Here is a 27,877-nt window from a genome sequence, read left to right on the forward strand (position 1 = left end):
TCCATTCAGTCATCTACCTAAACTATCACATCGTACGAATATTATAAATGCGAATGTTAAGATGGATAGATAGATGGATGGATATTTGTTTGTAGTTATCTCCAGAACGGTTAAACGGATTTTAAGAAAATTTTACACACTTGTAGAACATAGTCTGGAATAACACATGGCTACTTATAAAGTTTTTTTTAATTCCGTACGGACGGAGTCGCGGGCGACAGCTAGTTAATATTAAAACTGTCGTTTCGCACTATAACTACTAGCAACATCCATAGTTTTTAGCTTTTTATTTTATATAACAAACGAAGCACTCAGCTTATCCAGAAGGCCGTTCCCCGTGTGGTCATAAAAATGTCTCTCAAGAAAATAGCTTTGTAATGCTATGGTTATTCGACATAGAAGTCTTTTATGACACGATGGGTTGAGAATAAGCTTGTAAAAGGCGTCAAATACCACTTGACATTATAGCATTTGTACGGATATAATATGTTCACGTTTTGAATTACCGTTCATAGCTCAGGTTGCAAATTGTACGCATTTATTTCCGATAATGTTTTCCAATGTTTTGTACGTAAGCTTACGAAATTTAACATTGACTTTTATCGATTTTTATGATGTATATTACAAGAATCGATTTTATTGTCATATCTCACGTGATACATGCAAATTTTATTTGAAGCACGAAACAATATAATTTTGATTTATTTAACATTGGCGGGATAATGACTGACAGATTATTTATCTTTAATCTTCACAACATTATCATATTAAAAAAAAACACAATCTTATATTATTGACTAGCTGTCGCCCGCGACTCCGTCCGCGCGGGATTAAAAATAGATGTTGGCCGATTCTCAGACCTACACAATACGCTCACAAAATTTCATGAGAATCGGTCAAGCCGTTTCGGAGGAGTATGGGAACGACAATTGTGACACGAGAATTTTATATATAATAAGATTAATGATGACTTGACATACAAAATTTTGAAAATAAATTAACAAAATTTTCTGAATTGCTTTATGATAAGTAAGCTATAACAATGGATATTAAATCTAACAATATCGTTTACTAAATATAGTATGTAATTAGTCTGATAAATCGGGTACAGTCCGCTGGCGCGTACGTTCCGCATAACTTAATTGGAAACTACTTTCAGTAGTACTATCGGGCGTTCGTCAGCTTCATAACATATAGAAAGTATACGTACTTTAATTAATAACATTAATTGTTCTTATATTTAAATATTTTTATCAACGAAATATTATAATTTTGTGCAAGTGTGCGCTCTTACTTTTTAATTATTATTAGAAAGGTTACGTGTGTACTTACTTAAGAGTTTTCAAACATTCTAAATTTAAAATTAAACTTATAAGATTAGCGTTTGCTAGCCACTTCATCTGCCCGGAATTAAAAAAAGTTAATAAGTAGACTATGTGTTCTTCCAGACTATGTTCCACATCTATACCAAATTTTATCGAGAACCGTTGAGCTTTTCTGGAAATATCTTCTAATAAGCATCCATCTATCTTAAATTTCGCATTTTATAATATTAGCAAGATTAAATTAAAGTTAATAAGACAATAGTCTCTTTATTAACATCTTATTTAATTTATGATGTAAACATTTTTTTCAAAAGCATAACAATTTGCGTATAAGCTATACTTATAACGTAACTTCATTATACAAAATTACGGAATACCAGAAGTATGTTAATCGAAAAATGCATACATCGATTTAAATTAACGCATCCAAATACGTTACGTAACCTCAGCAAAGCCAATTCTGTTTTTAAGATATTCTTTGCTGAGACGTTTATAAGAAAAAATAGTGTTGTCTCTGTCAATCTTTCTGTGCAAAACCGAGACAACAATACTTTTGATGTATAGCCAGTTTAAATATATGGTTACCTAATTTACGCACACATAGCTCTTTACTAATGTGTGTGTTAACATACATTTTGTTTTAATTTTGTTTAGATCTTTATCTTATGTTATTTTAGAAAAAACGAATTTATACGACTTTCGTTTTACTTTGGCTTTTTTATTCTTCGCAAACATTTTTAATTTCGCCATCACTATAAAGAAATAAGAAAAAGAGGATATTAGACGAGTTATTAACCGCGATTCTTTATTTTGATTCGCGTAAGATTTATATTTAGATTAAAATACGGTAATGACGGTGCAATTGTTGGGGCTTGAGGAGTGAAAATGTACCAAATAAGTTGTTTATTTAGTTAAAGTCACTAGTACACTTTCATTTTTTGGAGAATATTAAATTCTATTTTATTAATTTCAAAAAACATAACGCGCCTCTTTTGAAACGGAAAACTGCGTTGTTTATTATTTCAGTCCGTGTCATTGACCTGCTTCATCCGGGGTGTCATCGTTATGTGATTTAATTACATATTTACATATCCGGTGATTCTTAAAAATAGATATCCTGTGGAACCGCACGGAATTAGGAAAGTTAGTTTTTAAATTTCCATTGAATATAAGAATTTTGATTATAATTTTTTTAACATTTATCATTTGTAGTTAGTTGTTTTTTTGGAAATAAAAAAAATACTATATAGTTAAATGATTTTCATCGTGCTTTTAGTTTTTCAAAACGATCTTATTTGTTTTACCTTACCTATTTATAAAATAGTACAGTTTCCGGTTTATTTATACTTCAGTAAGAAAACTCACCTAAAACCAGTTTGAAATCCATATAAATTAAGATCGTTTGACTACAAGTTGCGATTTGCTTGGCACAATAAAACTCTATATATAATTTTCCAGTTAAATTTCCACACTTGCACACACAAACCACATGTAGGCCGATCAGTGACTGCCGCCGCAAGAAATCATTCTGTTAAACATGCAAATCCACACAGGGAATGCGAGTGAAAATGCTCCGAGATATATTTACATAAATCTTCACGGCATAAAGAGTATCGATATGGAATAGTCGATAAAGATCGGAACATCACTAATTGGTAATTCGATCGGAAAAATATACGATATTCCCGTACAATGAAACCGTTTTGTTAGCAGACTTCATTTATGAAAAATTGCTAGAATATAGTAATAAATATTGAAATATAAATAGTAACTGATACTAGCTTTCATACATAATGTTGGTTTAAAACGCGATGTGTTTATATGCGGATGTGATGTACTAACAAATAGATGGACATTCGTATGTAAATTTTACATATTTAACGGTATGCATGGTAAAGAGGTTTTTGTTCAATTTCGTACAGAAAGTTTCGATTGAATAAGAGTCAATCAATATTCATGTTGCGTTTCCTTTACAACATTAGAAATTGTTTTAAGTTTTTAAATTTATTTAAAATTGGTAAAATAATTGTATACACTTAAACTATTGTATAATTTGTATAAGTAAAATTATAAGTCGCTATATAAAAACATGCGTCTACTTACTTTAAAAACAATCCAAATCTTTATGAATTTTAATTCCAAATGTGTACACAAATCCAGAACAATTTCCAATAAATATTCAATGAAAACACAATAACACTTCCTAATCAAAATAAACAAGATAATTGAGTTAAATGATTTTGAATCGCTACCGTTTTCGCGAAGACGGTGCGTTACGACGTAGGATACGTCCGAACTCTCGTACGTCTACTTTCGAACTGAGGCATGGTAAAGGCAAGAATCGAGTCGAGATTGTCCGGTATGGGTATCGCGAAGCATCTTTTGATACATCGTATGCATTGCTTGGAATGCAGCGCCACAACCTCCTCTGCTTTATTTTTCCCTTCACAAGAACTGGAATACTGGATAATAAGAACAGTCTGGAATATTTTATGTCTTGAAAGACATAGCTAAAAGAAAAGGTTATTCTAATCGAATTTGTAATATTACCTCAAATTTCTAAGCAACAGTAACTCTTAAAAGTTAAAAATATATTTAACAATATTAAACACCTGACAGATTAAAAATACATGTTCACTTATTCTTAAATTTTTGAATCAAGTTAAAGATTTACACCGTTGAGAATATCCACTTATCTTAATTTAAATGTAATCAATTTGTTAGTAATAATTATATTAATAATTATAGCTCTCGACCTCGAAAAACAATTCTGATATCACGAAAGAGAACTTTTTTTTTAAAAGGTTTTTGAAGATATTAAAAAGAAAAATACTTTCTAAATAGCATATGATACTATTTAAGCTGCTTAGCTTCGAAACATTGGTTCGTTTGCCTTATTGTAAATAAAAAAAACTAGTCCAAGGAATGTTTTAAATCATAAAACGTATTGCTTGCGCACGATCAACAAAGTGCTATAATTTGAGCAAGACTCATTATGCGGCCTTACACAACGTGTGTCAGCTAAACTCTGTAATAAAAGCGAGAGTCGAAGCCTTTTCTTTTGCCATAATCTTTTAAAAACACTTTTAATCTTTTACGGAGCTTACGAGCGAATAAGAACTGGACGCCGTAATACGCTACTCAAAATATTACTTTCAAAAAAGGATATGAGTTTAAAATGGGAAAGTTTAAAACAATTCTCTTGTTTTCACTTCCAGGACGTGATAATTTCGACTCAAATAAATTATAATATTTCAAAACAAAATTAAGTATATCTAAAAATAATCTTACTTGTTTAAAAATATCTTGAGAGCCGCTGTGTGGTTCTCTCTGAAATTTGGCATAGACGGAGAAACACATAGGCTGCTAATTAAGTTTTTTTTTAATACGCGCGGACAAGGTCGCGGGCGACAGCTAGTTAAAATACAAATGTGAAATGAAAAATAGCGTAAAATTAATGTATATGTACTTGTTTTTTACTTTATTGAAATATTAATTTTAAGTCGCTATTTCCTCTAAAAGCAATTATTTAAATGAGCAAATGTTTAAAATGCTTAAAATAATAAACAATTAGTGAATGTTGGCCTGTAATTATATTGGATTTGTCAGCGTTATATGTGTAAGTTACCTTCCGTGTTTACATAACTGCCGTATTAGAAAGTCACTTGATGCATTTACTTTATAAGTCGTTTCCTTAATTTTGCTTAACTAGTTTTTTTCACTCGGCATACATTACTTATCGTTTGACAAAACTATTCTACAGATATATTAACACTAGCTGTCGCCCGCGACTCCGTCTGCGCGGAATTAAAAAAATCTTAATGAGTAGCCTATGTGTTCTTTCGGACTATGTTCTACATTTGTGCTAAATTTCAGATATATGGATGCAGCTGTTCCGAAGATACCTTCAAACAAACATTCATCCATCTAAACATTCGCATTTATAATATTCGTATGCTAAACTACAATTTAATGTTGATATTTTATGCTTATTGTAAGTAATTTTGTCATTAATTTCCTGAAATACTTTTACAAAAATATTATTATCCTTCTTTACCGCTGTTCAATGAAAATAAAAACTATGGAAAAGAGGTTAAAAGAAGCATCGCCTTTTTACATAGAATATGTATAAAAGACTATATAATTATTTTACATATTAATGAAGAAATATTCATAAAGTTATTAAATAAAATAGTTATTTTTAATTCAATCAGTAGTCTTTCATGCAAAACTGTTAACGTTAGCGTTATTCCAATACGGGGCCCGTTAGTTCGTGTCTTCGGCGTACACCATGCAAATCGTGTGTTGATAATATTTATAACATAAGCACGATGTTCGCGGTCTAATAGATAAGGTTATGTGGAACATATTACTATTAGAATTGAAAACTTTGTAATACAATTTTGTCAAAATTGAAATTAGAAATGTTAAATTTGAGATACCTAACCAGTCATTTTTGAACACAATCAGTACTACTAATATTATAAATGCAAATGTTTAGAGGGATGGATGGATGTTTGTTTGTTGGTATATCCGAAACGACTCTACGTAATCTCTACTCTCATGATGAAATTTGACACAGATGAAGAAAATAATGTGGAAAAACACATAGGCTACTTATTTTTTTTTGTAGTCCCGTACGGACGTTGTCGCCGACGACAGCTACTTTTAATAAAGACAAAATACCATACTCCTGTAGCAATTACAAAATACGATTTTAAGCTGGAATAACTTCGTGTGGCTTTTGATTGACGGCTCGTTTTACAAAGTGTAACAAATTGAAACGTTAGTCAGCCATTTTTCCAAACAAATGCGTCGTCATTTTTTTGTTAAAACCGCTTACAAAATGCTAGAGTAAATTGTGAAAATATATATGGGCCTTAGTTCGCGTGGAAAACAAAAGCTAAACTGAATTCGACGTATGTTAAATTCTTTTTTATTGGAAATAAAACTTCAAAATAATGCTTAAACATCTCTCTATTGAAATTGCTGCCTAATTAAAGACCTGAGTATAAACTTACTATAATATAGTGTGATAAACTTATTTGACCCGGTGTGCATAATTTATACTAATATATCTGCTCTCTTCGACATATGTGATTATTTGTTTCTTCCTAAATCTTGTTCTAGTAAATAAAAATATTTTTTCTACTTGGCTTGTGTAAGGTACTTGTTTATGCCATTTATATTGTTTGGTATAACAATCTCCCTCAAACAATAGCGTGATAGGCCTATTGTTTGTAAGTTTTAATAATAATTGACGTTCGTTCTGAGACTATATTACATCAACCGACGAAAAACAATCGAGGGAATAGTTTAATCGTTCAGTTTCTGTGGGTTTCCTTTGTTGAAATACTAGTATCGAAACAAATTGTCTTCCTTACCATTGTCTATGAAAAAATTATATACTAGTTGTCACCCACGACTCCGTCTGCGCGTAAAAAGTAACTTAATTAGTAGTTTATGTCTTCTTCTAGACTATGTTCTACATCTATGCCAAATGTAGTTTGCTTTGGAAATACCTTCTAACAAACATCCATCTTCCTATATACCTGTTTATTATAAATGTTTGTATGGATGGGTGTGTGTTTGAAGGTATCTCCGGTTGAAAAAATCTCAATGAAATTTGGCATACTTATAGAACATAGTCTGTTAGAAAACATAGGCTACTTATTAGGTTTTTTTTTTCAATGCAGCGCGGGCAGAGTCGCGGGCGACAGATAGTAATTCAATAAGTAAGTAACAAACTGTTTTTTTTAATACTTTAACGTCACTTTATGTTATATTGTTGCAATTCAAGTACTCCAGTTCTCTTTCACGATTCGGGACAGCTGCCAACTTCCATTCAATTTGCAATACGAATAAATTAAAATCAAACCGCAATTAAAAAACATTTATGTAGTTTTTTTTCATATTTTATAGAATGTTCTTAAGTTTCATTATAATTTTCACAGATTAACGTTAAATATTTTATTGTAGATTAACTTTAAAATTAAATTGTAAATTTAATTATTTAAGGTTACGAAATAGATTTAAATTATACTTTTATGTAAACATTTTGTACAGCAAAATAAGCTGTACAAAAATAAAAAAGGTAAGGCCTGAATTCGTATGATATATAATAAATTCTTAACTAAGAAATCATATAAATTTATTTTTATGAATATATTGTAAGCACTAGTTAAATAATAATAATAATATGCTTAGTTTAATTCTACAAGATTATAAATCAAATAAAAGACATTTAAACGATTTCTCGCTTCTACAATAATACCTTTCTTTCATCAATCATTTTAAATGTTGACTTGCGAGAAATATCTCTGTCCGATGTTTTATTTGCAACCATTAACTTGTTTTGTAAAAACTTTAGACGTAAATTATTAAAGCACTAAAAGTTGCTTTTATTATTTTAACGATTAAAAAAACAAACAGACAATTGGATAATAACTAACATTGAAAGTTAAGCAAAGATTATTAACATTTGGTTGCTTAATTTGAAAGAATTTTTTGTAACACAAAACATACCGTCTTACGACTATTACGACCTTGAAATAAGTGTTAAAATTTTGAATATCGGTAGTTAACGACCAGTTTCTTAATATAGCTTAGGATCTATATTTGTTCATTATCTATTATTAGTTTTTCCCGTTGTTACCGCCTTTCTTACTTCATCGATGGCCCTAGCTAACAAAAATGTCCTTTATTCATTCGTAACAACTAAAAGACAAACATTCCTTTCAAATTAATTGATTAAATTACGTCTATCAATAAGAATGTTAATGTATTTATGAAGTGTTGGATAAGAGTAAAGATTTTTTTTTCGAATTTAAAATAGAATATAGTCACTTACCAATTTAATCAATAAACCAGCAACATGGCACGAAAGTCTTCTTCAAATATTTACGTTTTGTTTTAAATTGCATAAAATGCTTAACTTCAAAATTATTCACTAACACAACGAGTAACAAAAATTAATATGATAAATGTCACACTTTTCTATCTACCTTAAAAACAAAAATGCATGATTATTATGTCAAGTTTACAAAAACGGTATTAACAAAACTGTATTAGCATAGAGTAGGTATATAAAGAAATAGAATATAAAAGTCAAGGTCGTTTTTTTTAAGTTATTTCACGTAACTTTTAGAAAAACAGTCTTAAAATAATAACTTAAACTCCAAATCCATAAATATATTTCAAATTGTAATTTTATATTGGGGATCATAGAAAAAAATTTAAATGCAAGTAATGAAATACAAAAATATTAAGAAATAAAATAAAGTTATTTCTCATAATTATTAGATCATTTACAGTAACAATTTAATCTAACTTGTAAACTGCCTAAAACGACAATTGTTCGTTGAGCTTTGTTATTGACTTAACGATTTAATGAGAGAAATGCCGAGTTAATTAAATAAAACGTGAACAAAGCTCGCGCTTTAAGACAATCTGCAAAAAAACGTACATAATATAAATAGGTAAATAACGCTTGCAACTGCTTTGAGAAACGTTTTTGTTATCTATATAACAGCGCACTCTAGTGAACGGAAGACACACAACAACGACTTAACAAAAATTTTCCTTTAAATATCTTCACACATACTTCAGTGAACTTTGAATGTGCGTAAGAAATATATTAAAAAATACATTCGAGTTTAATAAAACATTCAATTTATTTATACTTTGAAAAAAATCACTTTAAAGTGTAAAAATACGAGAAGCTTATTGTTGGTTTTACTTTAGTACATGATTTTACCGCTAGATGTAGCTTGGGACGCTCGTAGCGTGAGATTCAATATGGCGGCACCATTCGCCTCTGGAACAGGGCGGGGAGAACAGTTGTCGAATCGACTCTACCATATCTACTCGTATTTTTATCGAAACTGTAGTGTTCGTGACTTGAACGCGGGTGATATTGGAAATTTATTGTGTGTTTCTGTGTTTATATATGTTGTTTGTGTTATCAATAGTGCGTTATGGTGTTTTTGTGTGAATAACGTGAAACTACTTTAGGGTAACAATGTCTAGTAGTTGACATGTTTATCTGTGTCGTGTGTGAAGATTTTCCCTTGGCGTGAGGAGGTGCCGTGCGCTAGTGTGCGCGCTGGCGCCCGTGTGCGTGCCGCGGCCGTAGTAAGCGGCGATCCAATGATGGATTGCATTTCCATGGATGTATAGGTAAAGATCGCCACTCAATTTGTGCCTCTATTTAGCGAGTAATGGCCCAATGCCATACGCATACGAGTAGATCGGTTTCGGCCGCATTCCAGCACTGCTTTGTTTTATACATATCCAGTTCTTTATTCTGTAGCGCATGTATTTCAGTATTAAGATGTATCCTTGAATCGATAAGGATAATGTAGTTTTAGAGTGCGAATTCAACAAGCTTTTTAGTTTCTTTTGTGTTGTCTTATTGCTTTGATTTAAGGTTGTTCGGACCTTGTCGCCGCTTTGATCTTACGAAATGTTTTCCTCTACAGTTCATTGTGTAACATGACATTGGATATTGTTTAATTTCTAATTTATTAGTGTGTATTCTTATTCTTACTTATTCTTTTATTACTTTCTTTTCATATACATAATCCAATAAGAAATTCTTATTAGTTTCATATAACTTTTATGTTTACTTGTGTGATTATAATTTAATATGTTTGATATTGGAAGCTTTCTATCAAAGCTATTCCATACGCACGCATAAAGTCTAGTTTGTACAATTGAATCTTAATTCATTACATTCATGCGGAGTCGCGCGAGAATATGGTTCCCCTCGCTCTGTTCACTGCCTCTGGTTATCAGCTTACAAAATGACTGAAGCTGTCTCTCTCCTGCAGCCTGCTAATCCGTGTAACTCCGTCTCTTTTTGGCGCATATTGCGCGTTTTTCTTCTTTTGCCGCGTCATATGGCAGTGTTGAGGTACAAGCATAGTTGGCGAAGTGAAGTCGATTGGTTTTTACCAGCGCGTTTTAACAAAAACAATCGTGTTTAAAGTTTGACCGTGGGCTGTAATTGATTCCGAGTCCTTTGTTTAAGAGTTTGATACATAGTATAGAGAGGGTATGTTAAGGGCATCTGCGCATCTCAACCGCGCAGTTAGAGGTTTGGAGCTCGTCCGCGGCGCACGTGGCCCGTCCTCTTACCTCCAATCGGGTACCTTGCAATTATCCTAATAAGTTAACGGTAAATGCGATCAGTCAATCATGTAAACGACTTTGGAGGCTGTTTAAAACGTAAGTTAATTTTGTAATAATGCAAGAAACTAGATTTTTGTAAAGAGCCATCTCTTTTATGTACTTTAAACATATTGTAACATTTTCTTGTACGTATAAGTTATTTATCTAAAAGACAGGTTAGAATTATTGTATTTAGCATCAAATAAAACTCAAATAAAAACGATAAAGCAAGTTCCAGGAATTAATTACGTCTCAATTTTATTTAAAAACAGTGTCGTGACTAAAAAGAACTCATTTCGAAGTTTATAACAACTGGAGATTCATTTCAATGCAGTACATTGACGTTCAAAAGGCGCAATAAAAAGAGTTTATTAATATTCATCGCATGAGGAAAAGAGACGGCGATAACCTTTTAGTCCATTAAATTGCTCTTTATAATTACATCATTGACGTAGCATTGAGAAATAAACTTAAGATCTTCAACTTTAACAAATACCCTCATATAGCTACTACAAAACTCCGCTACGTTTCTGTGCATTAATATTATTTGGCTAGACTAAATGACCTATGGTACAGAGTTTTTTGACCTTACATGCATGTGGTAGAGTTTGCGAGTTTGTTTAAGCTTGGGTAAAATTATTGTAATTTTACCCAAGCTAAGATTTTGTAAACTGAACAATGAGATAAATATCTTAAATCTTTTGATAATGTTGGAATCAGTCCTTTTTTAGTTGATTTACATTCAATTAAAATTCCTGGTGTAAAAAACTCGTGATATCAATTGCCACAATTGCTAACATTGCACCAGAAAATTTAAACGCGGCGTTAGTACAGATATGTATTCTGTAGTGCGCTTTCACTGCTGGTATCTACAAACAATGAAAGTGCACGTCATGCAATTTTTGATGAAGAAGACGAACGTCCCACAAAAAGTCATTGCAAACTTGAAAGTATACATAGGTGATTAGAATTATGGGTATACGACGACGCATGTAGATTAATGGACGTAAATAAAGAAAAAAGGTTTGTCTGCCTGATTGAGATGCGTAATCTCTGTCCACAATTACATACTTAATTTAACGATATAATATCACGACTAGCGCTTTTGCCTACAGCCAACACCTTTTATAAAAAAAAAACTTGAGTGCAATTGTTAGTCATTTAATTTTCTCGTCTACAAAGTCACTACAAAGTAAGAGTTCATTGCACTCTTTGATATTGTGAAGATAATTGTAATATGTCTGTAATTGATTGCATAAGTCTCTTGATATTCTCCAGCTTTGTGGAATCGTATTACATTGTTAATGTTAGGATTACCGTGTAATTAACGCATATAGACTGTCTCGTTAACTCAGCGCAATACAATGTCTAATTAATCAAATAAACCTAGATGTTTCCACTACCTTACCAAAACAGTAAACTATTACTAGTGTACAATGTGATTAATGAATTGTTTTAATCAATTTATAGGCTTTTGGGTATGTACTTTTGACCAATACAGACTTGAAAGTTTTATCTGTACCAATTATTTCTTTTTAGCCGACTTCAAAAAGGAGGAAGTTATTAATTCGTCTGTATGTTCTTTTTTTATGTGTGTTACCGCGTAACTCCGCTTCTGGTGCTCCGATTTTTTAAGAAACGAAGAATGAGAAGGAATTCAAAATTAGGCTTTAGGTATTTTAGTCAAAGCCATTTCTTTTTATTACTTGCATAATAGAAGACAAAAGAAAGTACTTGGACATGTCAAATGTTGATAATGGACATTTTTTAAAACATAATGTCCCTTATAAAACTGTACAATATACTGGCAATAAAAAAAATGTTTATTTAAAGCTTAAAGCGGTAAAAATACTAAAGAAGGATTATTGAGTGTAAGAAGTCGCAAACTCTTGGCGGCAATTAAGCTCGGAGGCACGGACGAATTAGAAAAAGTTGATTACTCGCCAAATTTTTTTCCTCACGTTAAGAGCTACGAGTGTTTATTAGTTAAGAATTATTTAGTTGCTTAAACGCTTTGAAAGTATGTCTATAATATATTATTTCTTTCTCACTAATGTTGTAAATGCAAATGTTTAGATGGATGGATGTTTGGTTGAAGGTATCTCCAGAACGGTTGGACGGATCACGATGAACTTTGACATACACATAAAACATAATTTGGAAGAAAACATAGATACTTATGATATTTTTTTTTATTCTACGCGAACGGAGTCGCGGGCGACTGCTAGTGATATTATAAACGGAAAAGATTTCGTTGTTTGTTTGCATTGAAAAGGCACTCATTACTGAACCGATTGGAAAATACATTCACTGTTGATAACCTACCTAATATTTATTAGACGGTTGTTTTAAATTACGCGCGGATGAGTCGCGGGCAATTGCTAGTTTTAAATAAAAGGAATAATATAATCTTCGTGTAAATTAGCGTTTAAAATTAAATGCGAAATATACCTCTACTTAGCAACATAGAAGTCAATATCCTGTGAATGAACTCAACCAAAGCGATTCCTTATCGCTATTCAGATATCAAAATGTATGGCGGTGTTTCTGAAATGAAAAATATACATGGAAATGTGCCAAGTACTGTACAGTTCATTCAGTGTGAACCGCTCGTGCTCATATCAATATAGAGTTAAAGATGTCTTGTCCCCGATTGTGATACAACTTCCGTTCACTTGAATAACTTGGTACTATATTGTGCTATTATATTTAAATAAGAGCGTCTCAAATTACAAATATTTAGTGAATAGTTACTTAGTTAAAATCTTTCTTACTAATATTATAAATGCGAATGTTTGTATGGATTGTTAGGTAGAAAATCCGACACTGTGCCGGTGTACTGGAGAAACACCAGCCTTAATAAAATGTCGACGTTTATGTCCCCTCACTAATCATTCTGACACTGGACTTTTAAACGAATCTGCGCCATTCGTGCCAAAGGATTCTAACTAATAATATCTTAAAGGATGGATGGATAGGTGTTTGTTTGAAGGTATCTCCAGAACAGATGCATGGATCTCGCTTAAAATTTGGCCCAAATATAGAACATAGTCTGAAAGAACACATAGGCTTCTAATTATTATTTTTTTTGTAATTCCGCGCGGACGAAGTCGAGGGCGACAGCTAGTAATTGCATAAAGTTAGTTTTATTTTAGAAATTTTTTGGCTATGTAAAATATGAGGCAAGGGAATGATTGAATTACAGAACTATTTTAGGATAGACAAATTTTATAAAAAGTACTCAGTTCAGAAATAGATTTCTTTCGAATTGGATTATTTTCATCTTAAATGAGGAAAACGTTAAAAATGTCTATTCTTAGAAATTGAGAAAACTTGTTTACTAAATGATATGAAAGCTTTTATATTTCAAGTAAAGCAATTTGTGTTAAGATTACTTAAAATGTTATCAAAGGGCGACATTAATAAGATATTTTTGTAGCGAAATAATTCTAGCTTAAGATTTAGATTTGACGAAAGCGTGGATGGCTCAGGGGTTAAGCACTTGGGAGAGCGTTGGTGGCTCGGGGTAAAGCACTTGACTTGTAATTTGCAGGACCTGGGTTCGAATCTCGCCATGTACCAATGTGTTCTTCGAATTTCGATTTACATACGTACATTTATCCGACGTTCTTACGGTGAAGGAACACATCGTGATGCAACCTGCACACATCTGCGATGTAATTTTAAATATATGTTTGAAGTCGACTAACCCAAACTGGACCAGTTTGGTTGACTATGGCCTAGTGACCCCAACTTAGCACCGAGCCTCTCGGTTGGGACGAATAGTTAGCTCATGATGATGATGACTTTGATTTAATATTGCTTAGTTTGTTTTGTATGTCATTGTAGTTTGCATAGTACATAATCAATCCTTATTCAGTTTATCAATTTGTCAGTTTGTATTACGTAGTATAACATTGAACGTACGCTATCACATAATAGAATTTGCGTTGCGAATGGATTTAGTGTCTATCAGTGGTTACATTTGATTCACTGTAGTCGACGCAAACAAGATTTTACCTATTATATTTAAAGGAAAAACATGAAACTGATTATTCTACATTAATTATGTGTTGATTTTATTTTTTGTCGATGTTATTTGTTTAAATCTCAGCGTTTGATTTATTGTGATTAGTTGTTTTATATAAATATGTCTTACTAATATCATAAATGCGAATGTTTGGATGGATAAATGGATGAATGTTAGAAGGTATCTCCAGACCGACTGCCATAGTCTGAAAGAACCACATCTGGCTATTAATGTTTTTTTTATTCATGGTGGAGTCGCGGTGCACAGCTAGTAAATAAATAAAAATGTTAACATATATTTGTAAGCTTTATTAATAATATCTTCCGTTTTACATGACGGTTTCTGCAAAAATATCGACAACATTCTGCGTTTGTGTGCGCGTACTTTTGCTTTATCCAAATTAGTTTTTTTTTGTGATGTTTTTAGAGCTTTTAAGAACTAGAATTTGAAGCATCTCTTTAATCTTTCATCTGTTCTTTGTTTAACAAACTGATTACATTATAATGATAATAATTTATTCAGTATTAAGTGAAAAGCGTGGTGAGCCGTTTAATATGTAAATGTCATCACGATGGTAATCAACATAAAATTAAATTTGGATTAGTAAAGTGAAAGTCACTTCTTAGTTGCCATGTTCCGGTTTTTAATGAGCTTAAGTAAAATTATCTGGATTATTACACTTACTTAAATGAAATAGCAAAGTTAAACTCTAGTAAATCGTATTTTGTGGTTCTTATATTTGCTTGATTATTCAATAATCCTTTAAGGTCGTTTTTTTGGTATGCTTACAAAGAAATGCCATTAAAAGAGATTTTTCTATTGAAATTCACTCTGGGAATTCCACACTGCCTTTACTTTAAACAATCCATACTGTGATGAATAGTAAGTTTCTCTTTGCTGTAATTTTTATTGACTATAAACTAAACTTTTGAAGTTTTATCTATGTTAAAATGTTTACAATTTAAAATTGGAGTGCCTGTAATACAGAAAAATATTGTGAACATGATGTATTTTGCCTTGCTTATATCGGAAAACATTTTTTTTTCTGTATTTCTGTCCGTCTGCAAATCTGCTTTTCTTTGAGATATCTCCGGACCGTCTGGACTGATTTTGACGGTACTTTTACTGGAAGGTGGTGTATGAACGAGAATAACTTAGGCCAATTTTATTGTTGTGCGCTTACGAAGTCGCAGACGCTAGTATAACAAACCCAATGGACACAGACAGATACGTTTAAAGTACTGCGAGTTCAGTTAATATTTACTCCGTCGTTTCATTTGCGGCTAATCTCAAACAAAATATAAAACATAAGTTAGGAGTATTAACATGTTCTGTTAAAACTCCGTATAAGTTGTATGAAGCGTTAGCCCAACGTAATCGAGCTTGTTTGTTAATTAGTCGTCGGTTAAGTGAGTGAGAGAGGTGTACTCGGGTGGGCTTTATCTGCGGATCTGTATTTCATATTATCCACTAGTAAAATTCTTTGTTACTAATTTGTTATAATTATTCTTATTTTCTTGTATTTAAGATTTTTCATACCACTAAATTTTTAAGGCGTTTCCAAAGTACTGGCCTATTTTAAATACCAATTTAACTGTGTAGTGCTCTATGTAATAATGTGCTTGTAGTCTTACTAATATTATAAAAGCGAATGATTGGATATTTTTAGAAGGTATGCCCAGAACGGCTGCATAGATCCCACTGAAATTTGGCATACATATAGAACATAGTCTAGAAGAACACATAGGCTACTAATTAAGTGTTTTTCTAATACCGTATCGAGTCGTCGTATCGGCGACAGCTAGTTGAAATATACAAAGTCGATGTATAAGTAATGGTAGAATTAGTTTACGACAATACACGGCACATTCAGTGTATAAGTTTGTACTTCCTACATCGAAGTGCCTATATGAACATGAGTATCTCTTCATCCATACAATTGTTAATGGTACAGGCATTAATATTGCAATTACTGTCGTAGTTTATACGTACCTTTACATTGTAGTTCAAGATCCGATGATTTAAGTATTATACTCAGTTAATTTAGACAAAACGGCCTTGCATTTCTGTTTCACGTGGCATCTACAATGCCAAGAATGTTTGTAAAGTTTCAAGAGGTGGATATAATTAGCTTAAATTAAACCCTTTGCTTAAATGGAATAGATGCTAATTTACTTTGTCCCTGGCACGACGCCCTGTGTAGCCTGTGTACAGCTTATTATAGCTCTTGTTAATTTGACTCCGTAATGAATATTAATAAAGGAATATTATGTCTTTATCTTAATCTATGTCTTTATCTATGTGAAATGTCTTTATCGAATTCTATGTATTAGTTTGGTCAATATCTATATTTAATCATATATCAAGGAAACGAATAAACAAAGGTTAATCAATTCCTAATCTCAAATTATTTTAATTAAAATCATTATGTTAAAATAATGATATTGTTTAATATTTATTTTTTTTTTATACTAAATGGTGGCAAACGAGCGAGCGGCCTGAAATCGCTGAAATAGCGAAGTGACCGTTGCCCATAGACACACGCAATTGCATATGCGTTGCCTACCTTTAATCGACGGAGGAGAGGATGCACAGAAAGAAAATATTTTCCCTTTCCATGCATCCTCTCACTCGGAAAGTCCACTTCCACTTCCCATCCTTTCCTTATAAGGAAAAGTTAAATTTGGTTAAAAACAAACAATTTAATGCATATAATTGTGTACTGCTTATTTAGGAATAAATGGGATTATAAGTATTTCATTTACATCTTTTTATTTTCACAAAATTTATGTCCTCATACTCCGTGTGCTTTTGGCGTGAATACTACCCTTACAGAGGCCTCCATAAGATGTCACTTTACCCTAATAATATTTTTACTTTACTTGACAATTTTAAAAAAGGAACAAAAGCATATTTCCAACAAATTCTTCCTTTTATTAACATAACAGATTCATAAATGTAATTTATAAGAGAGAAGAAAATTCTTCATACATTATTGGAAGATGTTCCGATTAGAGACAAAGGATATCAAGTGATATTACGAATGAGAAACCACATAACATGAAGATGAGACATACATCTGTAATGTTAAAATAATGATTGTTCGCAAGAACAGAGTCGTAAAGCGCCGAGGCGGAGACTAATCAGCGAAACTCGAACCGACTTCATTGTATTTAATACATCTCGAGTTTATATCGCTCTTGGCACGTGTTGCTTTTGCTCAGCTTTGATAAACATCTTATTACTGACTTATTTGTTGAATAAAATATATATAATTTGATATATATTCTCACAGCTATTTAATAGAATAACCGTGTGTATCCACTGTCGAAACTTTTAATATCTCAGTTTTTTTTATAGAGAATTGAGGGATGGCTCTTTGTTTTTATACTTTTTATGTTTAATGATTCATCATCGTCATCATCCGCTCACTATACGTCCCCACCGAGGGGCTCGGAGCCTACCCTAAATTAAGGGTGATTAGGTCATAGTCAACCACGCTGACCAAGTGCGGGTTGGTTGACTACACATATCATTGAATTTCTTCTCACATGTGTGCAGGTTGCATCACGATGTTTTCCTTCAACGTAAGAACTAATGATGATTGTATGATTGAAATTCGTATTATAATTATATTTTAGCTGCATTAAATAAAATCTAAGTATTGAAATATTAATAGCTTAAATAATTAATTGAGTAATATAGTATATTAATCTTGTAACTAATCCTTACTAATATAACACTATATAATCCGTCCAGTAATATACAGACTATCGATTGATTAGAATTTAATTTGGAATATGTCTTGATAAATATTAAAGGTTATTCGCTTTATTATATTTATAAATCAATAGTATACAAATAAATACGTTTTTTTATTAACATGTTCAGTGCCATTACATATTTTTCGCTGGTGTGTTTTGCACGGAGAAGGTGCGTGCATTCCGAGGGTCTATCAAGAATATTTGCGATACGCTTTTTCGTAACGTTGTCGATAAAATATGTTGAAACAAGTGAGATTTGTCGTCGTACTTTTCGCGTGTCGCTAAATAATAGAACGTTTTGTCGTTACGAATACTTTTTCGTAAATGTTCGTGCTATTCCCACTGATTCACTCGTACGTTGCGTTATTGTTATCTAACGTATCCGAGGATTTATTATTACTGCGTGCCCGCTGTAGTGTTTTTGTTTACCGTAGTAAGATAATAACGGAGTGCCTGTTGCCTTTATTTGCGATACACTTTGTTTTCATGTCGTAAACTTTAGACGTCACTTTTATTTATTAAATTTAAAAACTTTATTATTTTGTGAATTGATATAGCCGATATATGGTGCTATAAACCACTCATCAAATGATTTTAGAGGTTGGAGTGCGAACTTAATTACCACCTCATTAATTTTGGGCCTAATATGGGCTGATAGGTAAATATAGGTTGATCGCTTACCACATTTTATTCAATTAGCTAAGCAAAATGTAGGCGGCACATTAAATTCAGGTATTCTGATTTATAATTATGCTAGCTGTCGCCAGCGACTCCGTCCGTACACAATTAAAAAAACTTTAGTAGTCTATATCTTTTTCCAGACTATGTTCTATATTTATACCAAATTTCGTCGAGATTCGTTGAGCTGTTCTGGAGATTACTTCAAACAAACATCCACTCATGTAAACATTTGCATTTATAATATTAGTAAGATTTACATATACATAATTTATTCTGTTTAGCACTTTTATTACACGATAATTACACGAATTAAATGTTTTCGAATTCTCTTTTTTGAACTATTATTCTATTTTAAAGAAGAAATGATAATAAATTCCTCAATATTCTGTTTTGTTATATAAACTTTCATCATAACTTATAGTCTATTGCAAATTGAACACATCTGAAAACAAGACCAACTCCCATTATGTTAATATAGTGGAGTTTTGACTTTCCAACATCTCTGATATATGGCGCGGCAAAATCTCATTTGTCATGGCTTCACAAATCTTAATCAGATTTTGTAAGTCTGACGTTTCGTACTGTTAATTATAAGATAGTCTGGTAGCTAATAAACCATTATAAAGATTAATTTAAATTACATTATATTGATGTTTACTTTTTCAATGAAAAACTTTACATGTAAAATTTATTAACTGTGTTTAGGAGCAAATTGTTTTGTAAATAAATTGTAAGCGAAGTTAAATATCGTTACGATGACTAAGTATTTTGAAAGCATTATATTTTATTAATCAATTAAGATCCGCTTTAAAGATTATATAAGCCTATATTAATAACTTAATCTACTAGCGTTATTCGTCATGAAAAATTAAGTGGTAGAATATAAGATTTTAGATTTTACTACCGAGTTATTGTTTTCATTTAAAGTAAGTTTCATTGAAACATAATTGTTAATCTCTCTAAGTTAATAAATTACAGCTTTGTGGATAAAGGGTGTTGTTGAGAGCTTCGTTAATTCACGGATATCCGGTACAGTCTGTTACTCGTACATTCGGACGTAGGAAAACTCGTCCGTAGTAGACCGTAATTACACCCTGACCACTGGATTCCGCTCGGTTTCAATGTTATTCAACAAAATTTGCAAGTGTTAATTCTCCAAGACAATAGTGTTAATTAAATATCAACTTTCTTCCTGAACTCTTTATCTTGTCAGTCATACAGTAAAATTAAATTGTAACTCGTTCTATATGCAAGTAAATTTATTGTTAAAAATTGTTTTTTTACAAAAACGAGAAGTAAATCCACAGATGTCAAAAATATAACCCTTGTCACACTAGAAGTATTAAAATCATAAAAACGTAATCATTTTATTTCATAAGGATAAAGAGGTAAAATTATTTATTACCATAATTATTTTTATAACACTTATATAAATGTAATAAAATATTCGTAATAGAGGAAAACGAGCTTTTATTTCATGTAACGCTGAATAAAATGAGTGTTATTTTGTAAGGAAAAACAAATATCGTTATTGTTACGTTGCATATTATAAGATTTATAGGCCGTGCTCGTACGCGTGTTTTCCCTTCTGACGTAACTTCGTGCTGGGACTTTACTATCTATTGCAATTTTATCGTTTTCTTGGCCCTGAAATGTTATAACTTTTTTGAGAGTTCAATGATATATTAAATTCACGTCATAATGTTTTAACTAGTGTTTAGAGAAATCTTTGTAATTGATTAACTCAAAAAATTCTGTAATTATAAAAAAATTTTTTACACCAATAGACAGCTACCTTATACATCTCATACATCGAGATCCGTTCTGGAAATACAAACGTCTATCCGTTCGAAAGTTCATCCGTTCGAAACCGTGACAAGCTGCTAATATTCAATACGACTCCTTCTATGTATGTATGTTTACAAATATATTCTAAATAATTTGAATTAAAACACAATCTTAGGAAACATTTATTATTCATCTTAACTTTTAACTTTCAAAGCTTTTTCTTTGCCGTCAACTTTGTTCGTTGTATCTAGTCCGTGTAATCTAATAAGAAGTGGACGGGTAAAAGGGTTCCATCGGTTGTCTAATTCATCTCAATTTGTAAGTTTGTAGCATTCGCACAGTTCGTAAGTCGAGTGGTCGGTTAACAAGTTGAACGTACTGTCGGGGGAATCACTACGTCTTTTCTAAAATGTTACCAAAGAAATTCTGTTACCGAAACATAGTGTTATCTTTGTTTTTTTTTTAAGAGATTAAAACTCATTTTATAACAATGGAAATAAACTTAACTAGCTGTCGCCCGCGATTCCTTCCGCGCGGAATAAAAAAAAATAACTTAATTAGTACCCGCTGTGTTCTTCTAACAAACTTCCATCCATCCATCCAAACATTCGCATTTGTAATATTACTATGATTGACTGAGTGTAAAAAATAATAATATATACTTTAAATTAATTCTCTAAGTGTATAAAACCGTAACTTGGTATTACTCAATCGTAAAACGACAAGTTGGGGCCAAGATGTGGTTAAATGATAACTCTTGCTCATAACAATGCAGTTACATCGTCTTTTCTGAACTTACCTTGTACTTATATTACTATAGTTACAAGTTCGAAATAACAACCGTCTTGGATATAGGAATTGTTTTTTAATCTTTGTTTTTTACACATGTTAAAAAATCCATAGCGAGAATCACATTTACATAAATTTTGTTCTAAACAGTTTTCCGAACATGATCTTAAACTTGTTAAAAGTAAAGGAATATACAATCATACTTCATATTAATATTATTAATGCAAATGTTTAGATGGATGGATGGATGTTTGTTTGAAGGTATCTTCGGAACGGCTCACTGGATCTTAATGACAATCGACACTGATGTAGAACATAATGAGTAGCGTAGTAGCCTACGCTACTCATTAAGATTTTTTTGAATTCCACACGGACAGAGTAGCGGGTGACAGCTAGTTTTATAATAAAGAAATAATTTATTTAAATTGAGCAATCTAAAGCACTCTTGAACATGTAAAGCGTACGTTCAAGTCGAGATTGAATTGGCCTTTTTGTATAACTGCATTTCCGTGGGGAGATAGCAATAAATTAATCTGGTCCGCTCCGGCACTTAGTTATCGCAAGATACTGCGGAGTGCGACGGGAAACGGGGTTTACACTTCGTCTTTACAATTTGAGAGGGTCTGAAGATTTTACACTTAAAGGCTCTAAATCGTTTACTTCATTTGAGTTTGAGGTTTGTTTATGAGTCATGACACTATACTTTGATATTGTTAGTCTTGTTTCTTGAATTTCGACTCCAAACATTTTTCTAATATCTTTAAGCTCAATATTGAGCTCTAAAAATAACAACAGTAAGTTTTAACATAACGTAAATATTCTTTAATTTTTACTATGTATTTAATAGTATATTCGAAATGTTTCATTTTAATTGTGAAAAGTTAGAAACGATTCATTCAGTTCGTGAAAAATAAGCAGTGCTTTATTTTCCGTTGACGTGTCGCTGACCTGGATAAAACATAAAGAGGACACGAAAAAATAGATAGGCTTTACTGTGTCTTTTCGAGTACTCTTCAATGTTCTTCAGAATTCAGACCTCAAAAAATCTTTTGTTTACAGCAACGAGAAACATTTTTCATGATAATAATTTGTTTTTGTGAATATTAAAATAAACATTAATTAGATTTGTTCATTTTGTTAAGTTTAAAAAGGATTAATTATGAATCCATTTAACAAAGAAATTCTAAGAAGTTTATAAAATGTTTTTCGTCATAAAAATCTCATGAAATCTTTTCGACTTTGGCTAAATAATTTGAATTCGATTTCTAAGAAATTTTAATCGGTAGCTTTTATATAAGGGAATTAGGAAAGAAATTTTCTTATGGTAAAGCGGTTTAATTTCACATTATCATATTGATTAGATCGAGTAATGCGTAAATTACAAGCTGTAGGGCTCAATTGACCTACTTACGTCGACAGAATGTTGTATTCCATTGGTGACACGAATAACAATTTATAAGTTATACAAGAATTAGAATCACCGAAATAGATGTTAGGAACTTTTTAAACAGCAAATGTTTGCAACAATTGTTTGCAATTAAATTAGTTGGCTGAAATCATAACTTGACATGAAAATATAGTAAGGCACTGTTTAGTTGAACACGTGTTTTAATTAAGCGCCAATAGCTAATGGTTAAGGCTGCGGATTCTCGATCGCGAGATCGGGGGTTTGTATCCTGCCATTCGACTATTGTCGTAAACCATATCATAGCACAAGCCTAGAGCTTAATTGGAATAGTACAAGAAATATTAGTAAATTTATAAAAACCTGCTAATATTTTTACAAATTGAAATCTGACCGCCGGTGATTGATAGTATGGACGTTAAAGTGGTTTTATGTTAATAAATATGTTTCATCACTACAATGCTTTTGTATAAGTACCTATTTAATTATTTTATTTGTCAAGGTTGCATTTGTAAAAAAATCGCGCCAGTCGTTTGTTTAATCTAAAATGTATTTGAATCGCGCTCTATGTTTTTATAAGGCCCATTGATCTATGGAATTTTTTAATATCTAATTTAATATAGTGCTCTGAAGAATTGTTTGGAACGATTCATGCCGCCGAGTTCCGTCGTTGGACGACACGACAGACCGCCAGGTTCCATCCACACCTTCACTCTATCTCGATGGCAGACAATCCACAACCGTGCGGTTTGCGCGAAACTTCCTGTCTCGCACAGCAGGTTGTGGAATGGTCTGTCCTCGACCGTATTTCCAAACAGCTACGCCTTAGGGTCCTTCTAGAAGCGTAGTAGTAAGAGTAACACCATCTAAAAGGCTGGCAACGCATCTGCGGTTCCTCTGGTATTGCTGATGTCCATGGGCGTTGTTGAACATCTCGGTGTTCCCGCTGCTCGTTTACACCCTTCTGTTATAAATAAAAATATCGTGAAATCGTGATGATAAAGTCTTTATAATTGAAGTTTGTATTGTATCACACTGCATAAATGGTGTCGTTAAAAGCGTAAAATATAACGTATAATTACTAAATAATTATTTCCAGCTCTCAAGTAATATAGCAGAGGAATTATTATATTATGATGATTTAAATTTACGGCAGCCATCAAGTGCAAATATGTACGTTAATAAATAGTTTGCGGTCCGAGATGCTTATTACAGTTATTGTAACTAACTATCGTTTAGTATGAAAAGGAATTGTTTCCTTTGTGAGAGCAGAGTTAATGTAGTCCTTCGAACCAACTTTACTGGAACAATTAGTTAACTTTGTTTCTACCATGTTTAACTCGCAGTTAATGTTTAACTAACAGAATTAAGTTTAAGTAATATTTGATTAGCTTATGGGAAACTTAAAACTTAAAGTTCATTGCGGTTTGTAAAAAAATAGGAAGTTAATACTTCTTAGGGTATTGTTGTAAATAAGAATTGGATTAAATGTGTTTAACGACAGTTAATTATTTAAATGAAATAAAGAGTTTCAGATATAAAAATTATATTGTAAACATTTTGACAAGAACGTAAAATTAACTCTTTATACAAGTACGGTACAATCTTAGTTCTTTATAATAAAGAGCAATATTTTTATGCTTCATTCACTAATAGATCAATTTGATATTGTTAATTGCTTTAAAGTTTATTCTAGTTAGGTACTGTAGATGTCTACTTTCCACCCGAGAATCTATAAAATGTTAACCCTTTAAATATTATAGCCCTATTAAAAACAATAGCCCGCATAATTTCTAATCGAAGGAAAACGCTGTCAGCTGTAAGAGAGTATAAATTTCTTCGAAGTGATCCCATCTTCGTTAAATTAAGGAGAATTCTGATAGAATTTATGCTGATTTTCAAAGATATCTAGACTATCACAATATAATTTTTAAAATGAATTTATATTTTACTACGGCATTTGGTTTTCCACCATCTTACTAATATTATAAATGCGAATGTTCAAATGGATGGATGGATGTTTGAAGGTATTTCCAGAACGGCCAAACGGATCTGTCTAAAATTTGGCATAGATGTAAAACATAATCTGGAAGAACATATAAGCTACTTGTTTATTTTTAATACCACGCGGACGGAGCCACGGGAGACAGCTACTAAAGTTATAAATAGAAATGGAAGAAATTTTGATGTAACGTAAATTAAAATTTTCTCGGGCACCGACTTACAGATTCTATTAAATGATCTCGTAATTTGTGTTGGTTTATTTGATTTTTACTCAGGCGTGATATTAAACGTTCATTTAATGAAAATCTGTTCATAATAATATTACTTTATTGCGCGTTTTAATTTTTATTGCAATATGAACATTTTGATATTGCATAAAAATTCAACACTCAAAATACACGAATGTTTAATACGAAACGTTTTTTCGATGGTATTTTTAAATAATAGTTTTTATAATTTAAACGAAAGAAAATATTTTAAGTATGAAATTGTAACTAAAAGTGATTGATTTTTTATTTGCATTCCCGACAATAAAGTCGTCAAAAATCATTGAAGTACATAATTAAGAAATAATTATTGAAATATTAAGAACTACAAGATGTAGCATGAAGTATTAAAAACATTATGACGTTAACCTTTACGTTTTAACTTGCACGTTAACCTAAAATCAAAATGCAAATCTTCCGCTCTCGGCATCGGCACACCGTAAGTCAATAATGTTGAGTACATTGCAGCGGGGTAAAGGAATATTGAACATTTTGCAAAATACTATCGCAACTTACTCGATGTTTACAGCTGCTATAATACAACATTTATAACGTAGTAAAGGTAAATGGTTTTAAATGAATGTTATAGATTGTTCTTTATTTCAATACAAGCGGTCGTCTGCAACTTTGTTAAGAATTAAAAATAAATATAAAACAACGTAGCCCTTTAATACGTGCGCACACGTCAGCTCCTATCCTATGAAAGTCCCGCCAATATCCTTCCATTTCGGAGTTTACCCAAAACAAACTCGGCTTGCGGACAGATATATAAAATTTTTAAAAATTATTTTTTCGTTATAGGTTATGACCCAACCTGAGCTCATTTCTTTTGCATAGCGTATTAAGGGACTTTTTTAAGTCTGTCGCCTACATTCAGAGAATTCAGTGGTCTACCTAAGTGAAACCTACGCTAAGGGTCATTCTTAGTGCTTAGTTATGAGTAAACATGGTATGTTGATTGAAATATAGAGTCTTATATAATCAGATAACACAAAGGGATAACTACAAGTGAATGAGTAACGTGTGAGGTATTTCTAAGCATGATTGCATAATAGTTATGATCCAAACATACCGATTGTTTGTGATTGTAATTTGACGGCGACGCGAGATATACAACTAACAGGTATTTTATCAACAACATAGACTAATAAGCCAAGTGTAAATTAAAAGCAAATAATTTGATACGTTTGTACAATAAAATAAATTCTCATATATTTTATATTCAGAAAATTATGAATTGTTTACGCGATCCGTCGCTTAAGGTCGTGTATAAATATCATCTTGTTTGTGTAGACTTTTGCGTCGTTATTGTGAAATCAATCATCAATATTCGATATGTCGAGACTGAGTAGGTAGCGCAAATATACGAAAGATATTTTTAAAATAATCCTGCTCGAAGGACCAATTAACTAGACTTACATTTATTTTGTAATTCGAATATTTTTTCCACTATAGGCGAATTAGTTTTACTAAATCAGTAGTAAAGCACCTACGATTGTCCATTCTTAAAGTCTTTAGAAGTATTATAAGAAATGCTCTGTGATAAATGCGCAAACGAGGTCAGGGTAGGTGAATTGTTTCCTTGACAATGTTACAGTTCTTAGGCTTAGGTTTCCGATTATGCTCACAAGTTGAATACGAACAATATTATGCTATTACACATTGTCAGTTATCCCTAACTGGGTCATAATAATGTATTATGAATGCTTTTAACATTTAAAGAGCCGTGGTGATAATCATTATAGACCAATATTATCATTATACTACTTATCGTAAATTTAATATTATAGTAAGAGTTGTTTTTTAAACAATTTCTCGGCAAACAAATTGAACGGCTGGCAAATCAAGACAATTTACACATGTTGATTTGAGGAATTATGTACTCAAATCTTAGAACAAACCAATCTAATGAATGGCATATTCACGAAGTCTCCGGGATGGTGACGTTTTTGTTAAACAAATGATAACTTAGTTCATGATATTGAGCATTAGAGAATACTCTTCTTCTTAGAAGACTTGATGTATTGTTGTGAAAATATTTCATCGATGCTTGATCATATAAAACACAAAAATACAAAAAGGATTTTTTATAATACAGTCGTTGTCGCCTCTCATGTTTAAATGTTAGAAACCGTTTTAAAAACAACCAGTATTTTTAAGTCATATAAATAATATAGGGATAATTATACAATAAAAAACTAAAGTGTTTAATGTTATTTAAATTTTGTTAATTAATAAATTCAAATTACAAAAGAGATATTTAACGTCAAAATTAACTTCATAAAATTATAATGAATTTTAGCTCCACCTTGTTGTATAATGCAGAGTTAACTGGCAAATTTAATGAACGCGTTTTATTTATAGTCTTAAAGCCTTTTGGCTTAAAATTTGCAAGGATCTTGTAAATTTATGAGGTGCCATTGAGAAAGTTAAGTTGTTGATCAAAGTTGTTTCGCTTGCTGGTTTACGGATTATCTCTTTTGATAGCGATCATCTTTTATTTAATTTTGATTAAATCATGGTTTTATAAAATGTTTTTATATAGTACCGGCGTTTTATTTTTTAATTACATAATGTGATTTATTTCGCATAAATATTTTTATTAAACTCTTTCTGTAAAATACCATAATTAATCTTTTATCATCTCGTTTCCT

At 31.6% G+C, this 27,877-nt stretch overlaps 2 protein-coding genes across 2 annotated transcripts in view; one reads left to right on the forward strand and one right to left on the reverse strand.

The window, feature by feature from the left end:
• LOC106121718 (estradiol 17-beta-dehydrogenase 2) overlaps window positions 1–2,717 on the reverse strand; it is a 43,797-nt gene extending 41,080 nt beyond the window's left edge. The window contains exon 1 of the mRNA XM_013317504.1: window positions 2,691–2,717. The gene's annotated coding sequence lies outside the window, so the exon portion shown is untranslated. The remainder of the gene's footprint in view (window positions 1–2,690) is intronic.
• Window positions 2,718–9,156: 6,439 nt separating this feature from the next.
• Window positions 9,157–27,877, forward strand: part of LOC106121662 (uncharacterized) — a 153,122-nt gene continuing 134,401 nt past the window's right edge. Inside the window, exon 1 of the mRNA XM_013317393.1 lies at window positions 9,157–9,503. The gene's annotated coding sequence lies outside the window, so the exon portion shown is untranslated. The remainder of the gene's footprint in view (window positions 9,504–27,877) is intronic.

The sequence above is a fragment of the Papilio xuthus genome, unplaced genomic scaffold (genome assembly GCF_000836235.2).
Source record: "Papilio xuthus unplaced genomic scaffold, Pxut_1.1 DF826938.1, whole genome shotgun sequence".
Taxonomy (NCBI): Eukaryota; Metazoa; Arthropoda; class Insecta; order Lepidoptera; family Papilionidae; genus Papilio; species Papilio xuthus.